General features: G+C 39.2%; 2 long non-coding RNA genes across 2 annotated transcripts in view; one reads left to right on the forward strand and one right to left on the reverse strand.

Moving 5' to 3' along the window:
• The window catches only part of LOC115267949 (uncharacterized), a 407,801-nt gene that overhangs the window by 93,756 nt on the left and 296,831 nt on the right, over positions 1 to 17,214 (reverse strand). The window lies entirely within an intron of this gene.
• LOC134289811 (uncharacterized) lies at positions 1,562 to 10,613 on the forward strand. Its single transcript, XR_009998689.1, has 2 exons — positions 1,562 to 1,643; positions 10,549 to 10,613. It is a non-coding gene; the product is annotated as an uncharacterized LOC134289811 (long non-coding RNA).

Genomic DNA, 17,214 nt, shown 5'->3' on the forward strand with positions numbered 1-17,214 from the left:
TGCATCCAATCGATCGGTGGACTTCAACCTGGTTAAGGTGCTGAGCTATCAGAATACGTATCGTATGATGGTTCGATGGTGGTGTTGATGGTGCAATAATTGGTCGGGCCGAGAATGATGATGTGCTGCTAGAAATGTACGATCGTTGCCATGCGTTGTCGTATGCTGAGTTGGCGATACTGGTGAACTTAGAATATGAATCGTGGCTGGGGTTTGGGTGTTAAGTGGTTCTCGTTATGTGTTGTTGGGGAACCTCTTGTTAACTTATATATATATATATATATATATATATATATATATATATATATATATATATATATATATATATATATATATATATATATATATATATATATATATATATATAAGTTAAGGACCCATCCTCAACATTAGAACAAACGCTAAACCGTATCGGCCAACAACAACAACAGCTTGGCGATGCATTGGATAAAATCAAACAACAACAACAACAATAGCAACAACAACCGTAATAGCGACCATCCACCACACTTGGAATGAAGTCCATCCCGGACTTCACCGATAGCAACAACAACAACAACAACAACAACAACGACGACGATCGAGGCATCCCACAGCACATAGAAGGCAAGTCCACCGATTCCCCCGGTGTGGAAAGCAAGCACAGCAGAAACTACCAACGGCGACGGCGTGGTGTGAAATCTTAACCCTCTAATACCCAAATTTTTGATTTTGATCTAAATATCATTTTTCGTCATCTAAAATCGATTTAAACATGTTTTGGAAGATGATTCTTTTTAATTCTCGATTTCGTGAATTTCAGTTTTTGATTTTTCTAATTTTTATTTTTGAACATCCCCATACTTTTGTGTTTTTCCTGGAAGCCAATTTGGGCCACGGATTTTTTGAGATGAAAACATTTTGAGATTTTATGATTATTGTTGAAATATTATTATTTTTTTTTTCGCAGAAAATTTTATTTTCCGTGTAATTTTAAGGAAAATAATTTTAGAGTGTATTCGATTCCCTTAAACTATTAAACAAGGATAGAATGATTTGGGAAAAATTTAAAATATGTTAATTGTAGCGATTTAATACAAAATAAACAATGACTTCTAAAAGGTGAATAAAACACCAATTTTTCAATGATTTTTAAAAAATGTAAATACGCTTTAAAATACCCCAAAAACTATTTTGAGATATACAGAACAGTCCTAAATATCAGCCAAAAATATTCAAAATTAGATTTTCCACGAAATAAAAATTACAAAACTGCTCAAACTATACCCCGTCTAAAGGCGGGATTGGGTATTAGAGGGTTAAACCCAACGTTCTACAGAAGACGCTGACGAGAGAGATAACGACGACGACGATGATAGCTGCGGCATGGCAGGTTGGCAACGACGTGTAACGTATTTCGCCAGGTCAGCAGTAGGGACTCGCTTTGTTAGGTTCAATGAGGGACTTGAATAAATAATTAATTATTCTTGCTGGATACTCCGCGCAGTTAACATCGTTTGTGTTCTTTTAAAAAGACTTATTCCGAATTCAAAATTATAAGTAACATCATTTGTGTTCTTTTAAAGACTTATTCCGAATTCAAAATTATAAGTAACATCGTTTGTGTTTTTTTAAAAAGACTTATTCGGAATACAAAATTATAAGTGGCGCAGTCGTGTGGATTACGCGTCTTAAGTTGAAACCCGCGAGTGTGTGGAGTTCCGCTGCTAAGTGATCCGAGGGAACATCGGAAAATCTCATCAACAGCATCGACGAGGGATCATCGTCGATTTGTGGACTCCACCCGGCAAGGACAACGAGGCGTTAGGACCAGCGGACCCAGCAGAATCAAGCCGAGGGCATATCGGCAAACTAACCGTAAGTGATATAACATTTCCTAAATAAGTGATTTAACATTTCCTAAATAAGTGATATAACATCGTAAGTGATATAACAAAATGTCAAGAAGTAATGACTTAAAAAACCAGGTAGAAGAACTCGAACAAAGGCTGGAGCAACAGCGACTCCAGCTCGAGAGAATTTTAACCCTGCAAGCTGAGCCTAGCACCGCCCCACAGCCGCAAGCAGATTTTGACGTCACCCGTATCCCCGATATCATAAAATTGATTCCGGGATACGACGGTAATGTAAAAGCATTACCAGCATGGATTAATTCCGTGCAACAGAAATTTGATTGCGCCTTAGCGCGCGTTCCCGCAGCTGATAAGGATGCTGCTTCTAAAGTTTGGTCGTCTGTGATCAGGGATAAGATCACAGGCAAAGCTAATGACGTTCTCATTAGCAACCAAACCGAATGTGAGTGGGACCAAATAAAGGCCCAACTCAGCGACCGGTTTGGAGACAAGAGGGACCTTGCTACAATCATCAGCAAGATCCCGTTTGTCAACATTGAAAATTCAACCATCGAACAATTCTACGAAAAATTCTCAGAGATCCTTTCGGATCTCAGCGCAAAAATCAATCTAGACCCAGGCCTTCAGCCTTGTGCTAAGGCAGTAATTAGCTCCTACGAAATGACCATAATGAACGCCTTCGTCGACGGTCTACCCGACCCGATCTCTGCCTTGACACGCACAAGTAGACCCACCAGTCTGCTTTCGGCATACCAATATGCCCAGGAACAGGCGGATGCAGACGAAAGAAAGAAAGAAAAACAAAAATTTCTTTCACGCACTAATGTTTCAAATCAAAGACCACCAATCCAACCATACCATGGTGGTCAACCTAATTATTCTCCTAGCCAAAGACCGCCAGCGCAACCATACCATGGTGGCCAACCTAATTATCCCTCTAACCAAAGACCGCCGTATCAAACGCACGGTCATCCTAATGCAAAACCTTTCTATAGTCAACCTCCTGACCAGAGATCACCACATCTAATGCACGGTGCTTCTAATTCTAATGTCAAGCCACAATATAATCAATCTTCAAACAGACCAACAATGGCTCCAATTAAAAAGGAACCATATTCCCAAAACAATTTCCGTAGAAACCATCCTAGTTCGAACCAAATCCATTATCAGGAGATGAATGAAAACTTTGAAACACCCCCCGAGGAAGCACATGAATACTATGACCCTCAAAATCTTCAAGAAATACATAACCACCCTCTAGCACATGGACCTCCTGTTGACGATGAGGTAAATTTTCAATTGGACCCAAATCAGGGTCAGACAGAATAACACTCAACAATTTTTTACCCTATCTCGAGGTCCAGGTAAGAGATAAAAGCTTCAAATTCCTGGTAGACACAGGGGCAAATAAAAATTATATATCGCCTCAGTGTGTAAGCCCCGAGTTCCGCAAAACTGGACCTCCTAGTAGGATAAAAAACATTAACGGATCCTACGATCTTAATCAATATGTAAACACGTCTAGTTTTTTAATTTTGGCAATCTTCCCGAACAAAAATACTACGTCTTTAAGCTTCATGAGTTTTTCGACGGACTTATCGGCTTTGAGTCTCTGAGAGCACTCAATGCTATTATAGATACAGCATCAAATACTCTTAAAATAGGCGACTTAATTATTCCTATGAGGAAAAAATTCCCGAATTATGCTCAGATAAATTTTACCCAACAAGAAACCGTCAACAAGTCACTGCCCGTCTTCATCAAAGAAGGAGATTTTTTCATTCCCAGTGATATCTTCATCACCTCCAATATTTTCGTTCCTCAAGGCGTATACACCGCAAAAAATCATCACGCGGTATTTCCTGTAACTAACCTTGAAAACAAATCCACTATGTTACACTTTGATAGTGAGGTTCCAATTGCCGAAATTTACAATTTTGAGGAAATTAATCACATTCCTCTTGAAACTTCTTCCAGTAATCCTGTAATGGATTACCGGCAGGGAGTGCGTTCAATGTTGCTCAACAGGAGTAAAATCATTTTATTTTGTATGGCGAAAAGCATCTAAACTCGAATTTCTCGAAATGAAAAGCTTTTACCGAAAAAATATTTGGTAGGCACCAAACCGGTCATCATTGTGCACAACCGCTACCAAATATTTTTTCGAATAATGTGTTTCACTTCGAGAAATACGCCATTAGGTGCTATTCGCCATACAATATTTTTGCGATTTACTTTTAGCGATCTTTCGCGCATAGAAGCTAGCGTCACATTGGTCGAAGCGGAGAGTAGGAAAACAGTCAAAGCATTTAATTCATTAATGAGATCCGAGCCTCTCATTTAAGGCCTTTTCTTGTGTCACCACAAAATGGCTTCCTCAGAATCATCATCCAAATTCAACTTTACACAGTATTGCACTAATACACCCACGTGAGAAAATCGACGCTTACCTTTTCTCTAAAATTCTCCACTTCACGCAAGATATTTGTAAAAGAAAAATAGAACACACTATTCCAATTAAACTTCTCTTTCGAACTATCTATGCCACAAAGAAATATTTTCACTCAAACTTGAAAATCATATATTGTCGTCGCGGTTGAAACCCGAAGTTTCCTCACACCCGACTATCGAATTTTCTCAAAATCTATAGGTCAAACCTAACGTCGGACGTAGTGCGCTGGACAGCGGACCTGGCCCTCTATCCAGCGCACTGTGCCCGACGAACGTCCGACACACGGTTTAGGAGAAACATCGATTTTCGCGTGTCATAAATTCCGATTTTCAACTGCACGAACAATAAATTTGTCTCAGCCGCACCAAGAGTTCGATGGCAATGTTTACCACCCACGACGACGGCAGCAGCGCGTCGCGACGGTGCCTTCTGGCGCACAATCATCGATCATTGAACGCAGTGATGTCGATCTTGCGGGCCAATTCATCAATAAAATCAATCAAAATTATTGAAATGGTCAACTCAAATTTATAGATTATGCGTCGTAAAATCGAAAACTATTCTTCGAATGATTATTGTTGTACTTTTAATCACACATGATAGTAATAAAAGCACATAACTTTTATTTGTGAAATCTCCTCCGCACTGTCCGCCAACACTGCTGCTGCTTGCAAACATCAACAGCGGAAGAGCATGCTAAGAGTATTCGATCATTTTTAGCTTATTACACATAAAATCCAATGTTTTTCGTAACATTGAGACGTGTTTGATTGTGATTTAGCAAAACTGAGTAGTGTACTGCTTGAATTGCTTTTAAAGGATTCATAATCTTGTAATGTTTACATTGGTGGAAGCGAGACAAAGCGGTGCTATTTTTGTTTGTTTGTTTATGGAACAAATGTAAAAAGGCAACACCACTACTGTTGCACTCGATGATTGTTAGAAATAAGAATCGAAAAAGAAGTGCTGAAATAGGAGTGATACGGGGAGTCACCTTAAATCAGGAGGAAAAAACAAAATTATTCACTGCCATTCAGGAATATGAAGACGTATTCTATAGGGATGGTACTGACCTTTCCTTCTCTAATGTGATAAAACACAACATAGAGACCAAGTCGAAGTCGAAAAACAAATATCGGACATGCTTACCAAGGGAATTATCCGACCAAGTACATCACCTTGGTGCTCTCCCATATGGATTGTGCCGAAAAAAATTGACGCATCTGGAAAGCAGAAGTGGCGCCTAGTCGTCGACTACAGGAAACTGAATGAGAAAACTGTAGACGACAAGTACCCTTTGCCAAACATTACCGATATCCTTGACAAGTTAGGTCGATGCCAGTATTTTACTACTCTGGACCTAACTTCAGGATTCCACCAAATAGAGGTACATCCTAAAGACGTACCCAAAACAGCTTTTTCAGTTGAACATGGCCTTTACGAGTTTATAAGAATGCCTTTCGGGTTGAAAAATGCACCCGCAACATTCCAACGAGTGATGGACCATGTACTCCGCAACCTGATAGGGAAATGTTGTCTCGTCTACATGGACGACATAATTATTTTTTCAACATCTCTTCAAGAACACGTTGAAAACCTAAAAAAGGTCTTTGCTGCTTTACGAAAAGCAAATCTAAAAATACAGTTAGATAAAAGCGAATTTTTGAAAAAGGAAGTTGAATTTCTCGGTCATATTGTAACTGACCAAGGAGTAAAACCTAACCCCAACAAGATAGATGCTATTAAAAGATGGCCTCTACCAAAGAATCAAAAGGAACTCAAAGGATTCCTTGGAATCCTAGGGTATTACCGTAGATTTATTCGGGACTTTGCGAAAATCACAAAGCCTTTGACGGCTCAGTTACGCAAAGGAGAAGTAGTGGAACAAACATCACTATTCGTAAAAACCTTTGAAAAATGTAAAGAATTGCTTACTCAAAGTAACATCTTGCAGTACCCCGACATGGAACAACCTTTCATCCTCACCACGGACGCTAGTAACTTCGTTCTCGGAGCAGTTCTATCGCAAGGTCCGGTGGGAAAAGACAAACCAGTTGCATTTGCATCGCAAACTTTAACTAAAACCGAGGAGAAGTATTCAGCTATAGAAAAAGAGCTTTTGGCCATTGTATGGGCAACACAATACTTCCGACCCTACTTGTTCGGAAGAAAGTTTACCCTCTACACTGATCACCAGCCCCTTACCTATGCCTTGAATCTTAAAACTCCGAATACCCGTTTGGTGAAATGGAGGTTAAGACTTCTCGAATACGATTTTGAAATAATCCATAGGCCCGGCAAACAGAATGTTGTTGCCGATGCTCTATCAAGGATCCCAGAAAATCCAATCCTTAGTGAACCCAACACTTCCAGACCCTTGGAAGTTGACACTACAGTAGAACTAAACATAAATGAAGAAGAATTATCTAATGACGATAGTTCTGTCCATTCAGCCGAATCAGACTCTTCAAACTTAATCGGTTTCACAGAAAAACCAATCAACGTCTTTCATAATCAAATAATTCTGAAAATTGGCACGGACGAATCCGAGGAATACGAAGAAGTATTTCCAAAGATGTACCGGAGGACGATTACCAAATTTCATTTCGGAGTCCCATTCCTTATAAGACTCTTTCGTGAATACATGAGCCCGGGCAAAGTTAATTGTATTCTCTGTCCCGAGAGCTTATTTCAATCCCTACAAGTAGTTTATAAAAACTACTTCAGCAGGTGTAAGGTTTTTAAAGTAATTATTTCCCAAAAAAATCCTAATTGACCTGAAAACCGCGGAGCAACAAAATGTAATTATAGCAGACACCCACGAGACAGCTCATAGAGGCATCGTGGAGAACAAAGAAGAAATTTTTAGAAGGTTCTATTTTCCAAATCTCAAAAAACGAGTTAGAGCCTACATTCTTTTGTGCAAAGTGTGCAATCGTCAAAAGTATGAAAAGCACCCATACAAAATTGAATTATCCGCAACTCCTATTCCTAAAAGACCTTTGGACATTATCCACGTAGATGTGTTTATTGTCCAACCAAACATATTTCTTTCCGTAGTAGACAAGTTATCCCGATTTGGAATACTACTACCAATAAAATCGAGATGTATTTCAGATATCAGAAAAGCCCTGCTGAAATACTTTGTCATGTATGGAAGACCCAAAATGATAGTGTCTGACAATGAGCCAGCACTAAAATCTATTGAAGTGAGAGGTCTCCTTTTCGACCTCCACATCCAACAATACTTCACGCCATCCAACTATAGCCAAGTTAATGGTATTGTGGAAAGATTCCACTCGACGATCAGTGAAATCTTCCGCACTAACAGACACAAATACGAGGACTTGTCTGCTAAAGAAATGTTCTTTATTGCCTGTACCCTATATAATAATACTATCCACTCGGCTACTAAGTTGAAACCACGAGAAGTATTCCAATCTTCTTGCATTGATGAGCCTCTAAACATAGACGCCATCATAGCCGCTAGAGACAAAATCTATACTGAAACGACTTTTCAACTTGCAAAAACTCAGAGGCAGCAAAATGATTATCACAACATCAGCCGAGAAGAACCTCCCATACTTGACTCCCAACAATCTGTCCTTAACCGAACACAAGGAATCAAATCCAAAACGAGAGATCAATTTCAGGAAGTCCGGGTAGATACTGATAGGAATCAGACCTATACCGACACTCGGAATAGAAAACTCCATAAATCAAAACTAAAACGAATCAGGAAATGACAACTGTCTTTCCTGTTCCAGGTCCAACCATGAATTTTGCAACCAGTGACGACATGTCGGTGATCTTATGTCACCAACATCTGCTAGAGCAGCATTCAGCCCATAGTACAGGTCGTTGACGAACTAACATTTATGCTTAATCCCCCACTTCCAGACTCTAACAACCTCGGTCCTGTTTAAGTCATATTCTCCCCAAACCATTCCCATATAATAATCCCATCTATTCTCATATAATCATTCTTTGTAATACTATAATACTAATTCATTCCTATTTTCTTTAGGTATGGATCAAGTGGAAGGATACTCCACAATATTCTAACCCTTTTTACATTTTAAAGCATATAGAGTGAGATTGAAGGACGATATACGAAAACACCAAGAATGGAACGAGGTATTCTCAGCATTTTTATTGTTACTACCCTTATCCTTGCCCCCAATCCAGCACTGACTCAATCCATTAAAATCACCAACTTGGCCCTGAATCCAGGACTGATTACAATGAAAACCGGAGATAGCTTCATGAAAGTTGGAAACCACAAAATATTCCATATAGTTGATTTAGAAGACTACGGACCAACACTTTTGAAACTGTCTCTAACATTTAAAGGGTTGAGAACATTCAATGGCTCAACCGACATTGTAAACGTTCTTGATTCCAAGTACGAGAACACGAAAACCCTCTATCAAAATTTAGTTCCTATCATTAGACATAAACGAGGTCTAATGAACTTTCTCGGCTCCACTATAAAACAAATAACCGGTAATTTAGATAACGATGATCTAATCAAAATATCCGAAGCCATAAACCATCTTAAATTGCACGGCCAAATTTTAACGAACGAAAATAATGAACAAGCCAAAATTAATACCCAACTTCAAAATCGAATCAACAGCATTATATTAGAATTGGAAAGGCAGCATCGCCAAATCAGGGATAATATTATAAAACAAAAATCAGAGGTAAACCAAAATTTAGGTCTCAAACTACTCGAAGAAATTATAAAAATTAATATTTGGATAGATACTTTTTACTACCATTTAGAATCAATCTCAGAGGCCGTGCACTTAGCAAAATTAGGCATCATATCAAAAAATATCCTAGCCCCAGAAGAACTAGATTTTGCCGCTTCTCACTTGAAAGCTCAAGGAGTCGCGATTACCCAAATCGACCAAGTCTACAATTTTCTGAGTTTAAACGCTTTTTTCAATAGAATTCGAATTGTTTTTGTCATCAATATACCCATGTTTAATAACCATAAGTACAATTTAATTTTGCTGGAATCATTATTAGTAGGGAATAGAAGTCTCAAATTGCCATCTGTCAATGCCATGACGAACCAGGAGGAAACGTACTTCATAATTAAGGATTGCCTTCGCGTCCAAGAATACTTCGTTTGTGATCGGGAAAATCTAGTCGACTACAGCCAGGATGGCTGTTTCTCTAAGCTTCTACGAGGTTCATCAGGTAATTGCACTTTCAAGGAAATACTACAGCCCACTGAAATCAAACAAATTGCGGACAACTATTTGGTCCTAAAACAGGTTTTCACAGAAACTATGAAAACCACCTGTGGAATCAAAAACAGGACTCTAACTGGATCTTTTCTAGTTGAATACCACAACTGTACCGTGGAAATCAACAATACGAAATTCTCTAACGAAGAAATACTACGAAGAGAATCATTCGATCTTATATCCCTGGATGGGTTAAATATCCAAACACATTCAGTAGAACCAGTTGCAGATTTTAAGTGGCTAAGTTTAAAGAATAGGCATCATCTCGATACCTTCACGAAGATGCATAACCTTACGTCTTATACCTCAATAAGCTTATCTAGCTTCAGCATGCTGATTGGAGTTGGAATCATCATTTTCCTGGTCCAAAAGCAAATTTTCAAACTTCGACAACCTGCACCCAACAAGAATCGGGACGATTCTTTTCCCAAGGAGGATTTAGTTAAGGATTCATCCTCAACATTAGAACAAATGCTAAACCGTATCGGCCAACAACAACAACAGCTGGGCGATGCATTGGATAAAATCAAACAACAACAACAACCGTAATAGCGACCATCCACCACACTTGGAATGAAGTCCATCCCGGACTTCACCGATAGCAACAACAACAACAACAACAACAACAACAACAACAACAACAACAACAACAACAACAACAACAACAACAACAACAACGACGACGATCGAGGCATCCCACAGCACATAGAAGGCAAGTCCACCGATTCCCCCGGTGTGGAAAGCAAGCACAGCAGAAACTACCAACGGCGACGGCGTGGTGTGAAATCTTAAACCCAACGTTCTACAGAAGACGCTGACGAGAGAGATAACGACGACGACGACGACGATGATAGCTGCGGCATGGCAGGTTGGCAACGACGTGTAACGTATTTCGCCAGGTCAGCAGTAGGGACTCGCTTTGTTAGGTTCAATGAGGGACTTCAATAAATAATTAATTATTCTTGCTGGATACTCCGCGCAGTTAACATCGTTTGTGTTCTTTTAAAAAGACTTATTCCGAATTCAAAATTATAAGTAACATCGTTTGTGTTTTTTTAAAAAGACTTATTCGGAATACAAAATTATAAGTTATATATATATATATATATATATATATATATATATATATATATATATATATATATATATATAACTTATAATTTTGTATTCCGAATAAGTCTTTTTAAAAAAACACAAACGATGTTACTTATAATTTTGAATTCGGAATAAGTCTTTTTAAAAGAACACAAACGATGTTAACTGCGCGGAGTATCCAGCAAGAATAATTAATTATTTATTGAAGTCCCTCATTGAACCTAACAAAGCGAGTCCCTACTGCTGACCTGGCGAAATACGTTACACGTCGTTGCCAACCTGCCATGCCGCAGCTATCATCGTCGTCGTCGTCGTCGTTATCTCTCTCGTCAGCGTCTTCTGTAGAACGTTGGGTTTAAGATTTCACACCACGCCGTCGCCGTTGGTAGTTTCTGCTGTGCTTGCTTTCCACACCGGGGGAATCGGTGGACTTGCCTTCTATGTGCTGTGGGATGCCTCGATCGTCGTCGTTGTTGTTGTTGTTGTTGTTGTTGTTGTTGTTGTTGTTGTTGTTGTTGTTGTTGTTGTTGTTGTTGTTGTTGTTGCTATCGGTGAAGTCCGGGATGGACTTCATTCCAAGTGTGGTGGATGGTCGCTATTACGGTTGTTGTTGTTGTTTGATTTTATCCAATGCATCGCCCAGCTGTTGTTGTTGTTGGCCGATACGGTTTAGCATTTGTTCTAATGTTGAGGATGAATCCTTAACTAAATCCTCCTTGGGAAAAGAATCGTCCCGATTCTTGTTGGGTGCAGGTTGTCGAAGTTTGAAAATTTGCTTTTGGACCAGGAAAATGATGATTCCAACTCCAATCAGCATGCTGAAGCTAGATAAGCTTATTGAGGTATAAGACGTAAGGTTATGCATCTTCGTGAAGGTATCGAGATGATGCCTATTCTTTAAACTTAGCCACTTAAAATCTGCAACTGGTTCTACTGAATGTGTTTGGATATTTAACCCATCCAGGGATATAAGATCGAATGATTCTCTTCGTAGTATTTCTTCGTTAGAGAATTTCGTATTGTTGATTTCCACGGTACAGTTGTGGTATTCAACTAGAAAAGATCCAGTTAGAGTCCTGTTTTTGATTCCACAGGTGGTTTTCATAGTTTCTGTGAAAACCTGTTTTAGGACCAAATAGTTGTCCGCAATTTGTTTGATTTCAGTGGGCTGTAGTATTTCCTTGAAAGTGCAATTACCTGATGAACCTCGTAGAAGCTTAGAGAAACAGCCATCCTGGCTGTAGTCGACTAGATTTTCCCGATCACAAACGAAGTATTCTTGGACGCGAAGGCAATCCTTAATTATGAAGTACGTTTCCTCCTGGTTCGTCATGGCATTGACAGATGGCAATTTGAGACTTCTATTCCCTACTAATAATGATTCCAGCAAAATTAAATTGTACTTATGGTTATTAAACATGGGTATATTGATGACAAAAACAATTCGAATTCTATTGAAAAAAGCGTTTAAACTCAGAAAATTGTAGACTTGGTCGATTTGGGTAATCGCGACTCCTTGAGCTTTCAAGTGAGAAGCGGCAAAATCTAGTTCTTCTGGGGCTAGGATATTTTTTGATATGATGCCTAATTTTGCTAAGTGCACGGCCTCTGAGATTGATTCTAAATGGTAGTAAAAAGTATCTATCCAAATATTAATTTTTATAATTTCTTCGAGTAGTTTGAGACCTAAATTTTGGTTTACCTCTGATTTTTGTTTTATAATATTATCCCTGATTTGGCGATGCTGCCTTTCCAATTCTAATATAATGCTGTTGATTCGATTTTGAAGTTGGGTATTAATTTTGGCTTGTTCATTATTTTCGTTCGTTAAAATTTGGCCGTGCAATTTAAGATGGTTTATGGCTTCGGATATTTTGATTAGATCATCGTTATCTAAATTACCGGTTATTTGTTTTATAGTGGAGCCGAGAAAGTTCATTAGACCTCGTTTATGTCTAATGATAGGAACTAAATTTTGATAGAGGGTTTTCGTGTTCTCGTACTTGGAATCAAGAACGTTTACAATGTCGGTTGAGCCATTGAATGTTCTCAACCCTTTAAATGTTAGAGACAGTTTCAAAAGTGTTGGTCCGTAGTCTTCTAAATCAACTATATGGAATATTTTGTGGTTTCCAACTTTCATGAAGCTATCTCCGGTTTTCATTGTAATCAGTCCTGGATTCAGGGCCAAGTTGGTGATTTTAATGGATTGAGTCAGTGCTGGATTGGGGGCAAGGATAAGGGTAGTAACAATAAAAATGCTGAGAATACCTCGTTCCATTCTTGGTGTTTTCGTATATCGTCCTTCAATCTCACTCTATATGCTTTAAAATGTAAAAAGGGTTAGAATATTGTGGAGTATCCTTCCACTTGATCCATACCTAAAGAAAATAGGAATGAATTAGTATTATAGTATTACAAAGAATGATTATATGAGAATAGATGGGATTATTATATGGGAATGGTTTGGGGAGAATATGACTTAAACAGGACCGAGGTTGTTAGAGTCTGGAAGTGGGGGATTAAGCATAAATGTTAGTTCGTCAACGACCTGTACTATGGGCTGAATGCTGCTCTAGCAGATGTTGGTGACATAAGATCACCGACATGTCGTCACTGGTTGCAAAATTCATGGTTGGACCTGGAACAGGAAAGACAGTTGTCATTTCCTGATTCGTTTTAGTTTTGATTTATGGAGTTTTCTATTCCGAGTGTCGGTATAGGTCTGATTCCTATCAGTATCTACCCGGACTTCCTCAAATTGATCTCTCGTTTTGGATTTGATTCCTTGTGTTCGGTTAAGGACAGATTGTTGGGAGTCAAGTATGGGAGGTTCTTCTCGGCTGATGTTGTGATAATCATTTTGCTGCCTCTGAGTTTTTGCAAGTTGAAAAGTCGTTTCAGTATAGATTTTGTCTCTAGCGGCTATGATGGCGTCTATGTTTAGAGGCTCATCAATGCAAGAAGATTGGAATACTTCTCGTGGTTTCAACTTAGTAGCCGAGTGGATAGTATTATTATATAGGGTACAGGCAATAAAGAACATTTCTTTAGCAGACAAGTCCTCGTATTTGTGTCTGTTAGTGCGGAAGATTTCACTGATCGTCGAGTTTCGGAATACAAAATTATAAGTTATATATATATATATATATATATATATATATATATATATATATATATATATATATATATATATATATATATATATATATATATATATATATATATATATATATATATATATATATATATATATATATATATATATATATATATATATATATATATATATATATATATATATATATATATATATAGTGCTTGAACAAAATTTATTGCAAATAGGCTAAATTTTTCGAAATCGGTGAAAAAAAATTATTGTAAATCAATAGGTTTTTGATTGTTCATTCAATAGTTTCTAATCAATAATAGTTGGGTTAACCTTATGAGGTTACAACCATATTCTTAAAATGATTGCATCATATTAATCTAATTCCGTTTGTCCCGAGTTCGTCCAAAATCGATGGTGCTCTAGAGCAACCATGGGAAGTAGAGGGTTAAAATTGTAACAAAAAGTACACCGGTCTAATCAAAACAATAACCTATTATGTTATGATCTGATCAATATTATAACAAAATATGATAACTAGTTCCTATCATATTTTGATACAATTGTACAAAATGATTTTCTGAATGTCAAGTAATTGAAACTAAATTATCTCACAATGAGTTATTAAACAACATTAATAACCCAATATGATATAATTGAGGTATAATATTTTGAAACCCCAAAGTTATAAAAACTTGATTATATCACAATGAGTTATAAATATCAGGGTTTGTTATAATAAAGTTATTTTTTTGTCAGAATCTTCTAGTCGGGTTGTTACGTACTGACTTGGAAGGATGAGTCAGATTCTTGCCACCGCTGTCCTATCTAGCCTTACGTAATTAATAGGCAACCCCGAACGTGGAATTTCACTTCTCCGATTCAGGCGATTTAAGGCACAATCAGGAACCGGATATGTACAACCTGTACAAAACTGGCGGATGTTGCGTCACAAGCCCAAACAAACTGCCACATCATACTAAAATCCACCAAATCAAGTCATTCACATTATGGGTCAATTACTTACGAAATAAATAGCAACAGCGTTGCCACCGAAATGCCAAGAATCTTGGAGAGGTTAGAAGGGGGTGCCGGCATGGGGGCCGTGTCTTGACCATTCATGCTGTAGTCGCCGTCGCGCTCGCCCATTAATTCACAATGCCGCGCCACCGGTTGAATATTTTGCGCTGAGCCGTGTGCTGTTTTCCTATAGCTAGGTTAGGTATGTATACCACCACTGACCGGTTGGCTTCTGAGGGGAGATAATTCTGTTTCCTGTTCACATTCACCTAAGTAAGGTATGTTTTCACACGAGTGCTGTTTGATTGGGACTGATTTTTGATGATTGGGTCAGCCCGTATTTATAACGCATATTGGACACATGGGGAGAGGAGTTTGTCTTGAAAAAAAAAACGAAGTAGATAGGCTGCTCGCGCGAGCATTGGTGTAGCTAGCTTCTTATTTTTTCTTACACGCTCTCCTAAATAAACACGAGAAAGAGAAAGATGCAAAAGGGGGTACGGACGGGCTCCTTATTTTATCTCGCTGTTGTGTTTTTTTTTATATTCATCGTCCGATGAAATGGAACATTTCAACGTCGGAAAAAGTGTCGGCGGTACCTTCAACATCTAGCGTGGACAAACTACAGACAGACAAACAAGCAAACAAACACTGAAACGTTGAGAAGAGGTTTCGCAAAAAAAAAAACTGAGTTCGATGAGTCATTTTGGGCTATGTTGTCATTCCTTCACGCGGCAGTTTTTGCTCCTTTCAGTTTCTTCGCGTCCTTATAGAACAATAGTTTCGGATGAAAAGTTCGTTGATATGAGTAACAGTAAATTGATTGGGATGGTTAGGACGCTACCTCCTGACAAAATATCATTCATAAAAACAGCTCGTAAAACGGACTATAGTAGTATAAGATACAGAACAATAAACATTAAACTGCTTCGCCAAATCCTCCAGAAATGCCGTGAATACCAGGTCCCAACGCACCACCTGTTCATCGACTTAAAAACGGCATACGAAAAAAAGCACGTAGCGTTGTCAGTAATGACTATTTCCGGCACGGAATTGCGGAAGAACCAACAATCTCGCAATGTTTGGCAAAGTTTGTCACTGTCTATCTTCCGGAATGGGACCAACATCACCCATTTACTAAAAAGATCCACCACTGACAAGATGTACTGGTTCTGCTTACGACTTCTGGGCAGTGGACCGATGAAGTCTAAGGCTATGATCTGCCAGGGATGGGTAGTAGCTCTCTGCTCACCCATCGGTGGGGCCAGGGCTATATTAGGAGCTTTAGTTTCTTTGCAGGTTGTGCACTCACTTATATAATCGCGGATCCGAGTGACCATTTTAGGCCAAAAGTGGCGTAAACGAATGCGACTAAGAGTACGATCTACCCCGGGATGCATTGAGTCATCGTGACACTCCCGAATGATGGCAACCCTCTCTTTCGGGTGCGGCACGATCTTCCAGTCAAAACGAACATCATGTGTTTCGGTGGGATTTGTTACATACTTGAAAAGAACTCCCTCGCGGACCTGATAGTCGACAACCTCTCGTCTGGTTGCATTGCGACCTTTTCAATCATTTCATCGTACCAATTTTGATCAGAATCACCCAGGGTAGGGCTAGGCTGGGAGTTCGCTGGAGTCGCGGGACCGACATCGATAGCGGCCGTACTACGTGAGATAGCGTCCGCTACCACGTTCTCTTTGCCTCGACGATGCCGAACGGTCATGTCAAACTGTTGTAGGGCAAGACACCATCGACTACAACGAGAGGCGGTTTTCCATTTCGCGGTAAGTATGTGCGTGAGGGCGGCTGAGTCAGTGATTACCGTAAAGTGTGATCCTTCCAGGTATCCTCTGAAGGCTTCAATGGAAAGAAGAACCGCCAGCGCCTCTTTCTCACAGGCATGATAGTTTCGCTGAGGTGTTGTCAGCTTATGGGAAAAGAACGATATCACCCTTTCGTAGCCGTCATGGACCTGTGTGAGGATGCCCGCCACCGCCACGTCACTCGCATCCGCTTGCACCGTGAACTCCGTGGTAAAGTCCGGGCAAGCAAGTATCGGTGCCGAGATAAGCTTTTCTTTAATCAAATTGAACGCCTCTTCAGCGGCATCATTCCACCCCATGACCCTAGACTTCGTCTTTAACAGGTCCGTCAAAGGTGAAGTTATACCGCTAAACTCGTCGATAAAACGACGGTAATAATTCGCCATACCCAGAAACCTACGAAGCTTAGTAACGGTAGTAGGCCTTTCGTAGTCGACTATTGCCTGTACCTTTTCTGGGTTTGGTCGTAGTCCTTCCGTAGATAGTAGATAACCAAGAAAAGGTAACTCCTTTACCCCAAACTTGGATTTTTCCAGGTTGATGGATAGATTAGCTTCGGCTAGCCGGTTCGCTACTTCACGAAGCAGGCGCAAAT

Source organism: Aedes albopictus, chromosome 3 (assembly GCF_035046485.1).
Source record: "Aedes albopictus strain Foshan chromosome 3, AalbF5, whole genome shotgun sequence".
NCBI lineage: Eukaryota > Metazoa > Arthropoda > Insecta > Diptera > Culicidae > Aedes > Aedes albopictus.